Source organism: Carica papaya, chromosome 8 (assembly GCF_054855325.1).
Source record: "Carica papaya isolate Zhongbai chromosome 8, ASM5485532v1, whole genome shotgun sequence".
Classification (NCBI taxonomy): Eukaryota; Viridiplantae; Streptophyta; class Magnoliopsida; order Brassicales; family Caricaceae; genus Carica; species Carica papaya.
Genome location: NC_142316.1, coordinates 815,090 through 819,178, shown reverse-complemented (window position 1 = coordinate 819,178; position 4,089 = coordinate 815,090).

Sequence of the window (4,089 nt, the reverse complement as noted above, 5' to 3'; positions counted from 1 at the left end):
TCTTGCATAGGTACTTTTTTAAACTCCTGGATTGAACCTAAGAAAGATGCATAAAAGCTTGAATCATTGGAATACCTGGCTTTGTTACCTAGAAACTACATTTGTCATAAAGATTAGGTTGTAGATTTTGGGCTTTAAAAGTAAATTTAAAGAATAATTTTGTCTGTTATCCACAATATTTAAAAATGAGATTATAAAAAAAAAAAAAAAAAAAAAAAAAAAAAAAAATTGGTAATTTATTGTATGACCTATATTTACAATCTATATAACATGAATGAGGTATCAAAGAAATTTAAACTAAACTTTTTGTCTCAAAGTGATTTTCTAAAAAAAAATGAAATCACAATTGAGGAGTGTAAATCTTTGAGACGTGGTGAATGAAAATATACTCTCAAATTTGGTCAAAGGAATTATTATAATCCAGTGTGAAATATTGGGGTTCACCATTATGCAAAAAAATTGTCAGAATGAGTCCATACAGTTTTAAGTTAATATGACTTTTTTTCAGGGTTAATTTTTGGCTTGCTTCTCTAATTTATAACAAATATATATATATATATATTATTTTTCATCAAGTAAAACGTAGATCAAACCCAATTAAATAATCATCTGAATGAGAATTTTTTTTATTTTTATTCAGTCTCAGTTACAAGAATTTGTGTTTTTTACTTCAATTGCCAATTCCCTCTTCTCTCATGTTCTTTTTTATTTTTCCAAATTACGCGTTGAAAGTGGGGAAGCTTTTGCTGCGGTCATCCAAATGGCTTTCTCTGACACAGTGTGTGGCTCCAGTAAGAGGGACTGAGAGGCTTCCTTGCATTGCTTCATCATTATAACAAAACTTTCCTATTTTGCCTTGCGAATACACAGACAGAAGGCCTTGAACGTTGTTGAATCGACCGCAACAGGATGCAAGTAAGAAATAGTTTTTCCTGGTCGAATATACACAGAGAAGACTTTTGATACCGAGGCTCTGACTGATACGACGAGCGAGTTATGGAAACTAGAAGGGGGGCAACAAAAGGGGTATTTATGGTTTTTTGTCTCAATCTGATTTAGCAGAAGACAGGGAATGGGTTTTGTAGGCAGGTCTAGTATGTGGGCAGTTCGAAAATTCTGTCCATGCAAACAAAACAGAAGACAGGAAATGGGAAGATGGTGGAGGTGTCCGGAAGTGGAAGAGGGGCGGGACGCAACTCTATAATGGAGTTTAGAGCGCTTGGATCACGATAATTTAAACGCCAAGCAAGAAAAATACAATGACGAGATAACCAGAATCAGGAAGAAACAGAAGGAAGATCCCCCATATGGTGTTTTGCTTACAACACAGCAACCCCACCTAGCACCGTGCAGCTCCTAATATAGAACCTAGTAAATGCTTTGGCAGTTCGACAGTCGAAGCTATTAATCTACAATGTAAAACCCCAACTTGTATTTGTTATGGAAACTTAAAAATTGTGTTCTGAGACGCAAGAAATAGAAACTAACTTGAATGCTCTTATCTCTAGTTTCAACAAGGGAGGAGGATTAAGTGGGAAGAGCCTTAGAGATTTATAGGCTTCTATGGCTGAAATGGAAACCGAAAATGTGAAGCATTGAATTTACTAGCACAATTAAAACAACATATGAATTGGTGGGATGAGACTTAAATGCATTTCTTTACCATCGTGAGTAGAAAGAGGGCAGAAGGAAAGTGAGACAACTTATATTGAGGTAATCAAAGAAGGCTGGGAGAGAGAACATTCTGAAAAAAAAAATATATAATTTAGTGTATTCTATGTAAGTCAATTATTGTTAGAGCAAAAAAGAAATAACTCTTGTACTATACGATATCTAAACTCTTGTTTGACACCTACTATAACTTCATACAATAATATATTCGCTCGAATAAGTTCAATGACCTTATTCTTGAAACAAATACCTACATAAATATAATAATATCTATTATACCAAGATTTTAATTATACTAGTCTACTTGGATTAATGTCGTCAAATTCATATTAATCCTTCGAGAATATTATAAACCAAGTATAATCTCATTATAATGATCTCACTATAATCTTATTGTTGTTAATAGTTTAATGGACGTTTTTTATTTAGACTTTCTAAAAATTGTGATAAAATTAGATAATGTGTCTTTTACTTACAAAAATAAATTATTATAATATCTTTAAAAGAAAAGTCATTACAACTATACTTCTAAAATATCTTATGTAATCAGTTTATCAAACATATTGTTCTTCATATATCAGCTCCTACCATAGACCGGGCCAGACAAACATGTGCTAGAGCTCATGTACAATAGTTAAGGATTACTTGAAGCACACGGTGGGCAGTTGTGCCTATTGAGCAACTGATACCACTTGGGCAGACACAAATAATGATACCACGCTACCACGTAGCATTAAGCTATCGTACGTTGAAATGTGAATTTCCAGCCTCCAAGGACCAAGTCGAATTAAAGATGCTATATATATTTAAATATGGTTCCTCATAGAGAAAATTCCTCTAATGATCCAGAATGTGCGCATTAGAAGAAGGTAATTTGATTAGACCCCTACTATAGGTCAATTGAAACAGCACGCTGGTGCCAGGACTTTACGATAATGAAGGGTCCTTGAGGGCATTCAGTAGGATTTTACGATAATCAATGGTCCTTGAGGGCATGCAGTAGGAAATGCACCCTTCTAATGTGTGGTAGTACTCGAATAGGGAAACCTATTACAACTCAGCAACCGAATGGATGAAATGAATCTATGATCTTCAAGAGTCTTAAGCTGCATACAAAAGATTGAATATGACCTAGAGAGGTTTCTTCCCACAAACGACACTCTACCGATGACTTAAAGCTTAGTATTGACTTAAGGTAGAGTAATCAACTCTTATAATAAATTGTTTTGGTCTGTTAAATGCAACCTCTAGTCACAAGGTCGACATTTGCACTTGCCTGATGAATGGTACCACTCAAGTAGGCTCGAGTACAAGCTACCACGCCAACATATACCACTCAACAACCTTATAGAGTGGCATGAGTTTCTAGGCCCTGGAGGGTTCCAAGTCTCACACGAAAGTTCGAGTCTAACATAGGAGGGGGGTTTTCCCTCAAAGGATACTCTACCAATAGCCTAAGCAGATGTGACTAGCGAATGAGGCGTGATCAACAACCAGCACAAGTTGGTCTAGATCAGATGTGCGTGCCAAATCTCCTATGTATAATGCATTGGATTGGGCTCGCATCCTTTTGAACTGTTAACTGGATATCATGCCAATGGTACTACTTATGACCATACAGTGTATGACATATTTCTGATCTTCAGGGATTAGTACACTGTTTTCTCCTTGGTGATGCACTCACTCTCACTTTCTTTCCCAAGGAATCTACTAGCCTAAAAGCCACTAGATCAATATTTTAACGTTGAAAAATCAAAGTTGGTAAGAGAATAGGCATAATTAAAACAAAAGACGGATGGGAAAATTATTTAATTTAACTTAATAAAAGAAAACAAAAGTACAAAAGATTAACTAGTAAAAGAGACAATAATTAGATAGCTTAAAATTGTATAAATATAAGTTTTTCTTAGGGAAAACAAAAGAAAAGCATTACTATGGCGCCACCAAATATGAGTTACATCTACTGAAAAGGAAAGAAAACTTTGGATATATTTTAAACAAATTAAAAATTTTTGTAGAATTTACTTACAAATTCTCCTTAAAATGATAACAATTTACCTATATAAAATTATACATGAAATTTATATGAATTTTCATTTTGTCATCTTCTGCAAAAAAAAATCACAGTTTTCTACAAGTGCATTAAATGTGGATTTGAAAATTTATTGATTTTTTCAACAATAAATATATATAATTTAATATGAAAAATAAAGAGAAATGATAGACTAAAAATTCAAAATAAGTAGACCAAAAAAAAATATAAGAAAATCAGAAACACAGAAGTGAAAAGAGAAAAGAGGAAAAAAGAACAACAAAGAACTAAAAGCAATCAAAAAAAAAAAAAAAGAAAACTTAAAGAGATAATAAATAGATGAAATAATATATGATAGATATTGATTTTTGCTAGAAAAGCCAAAC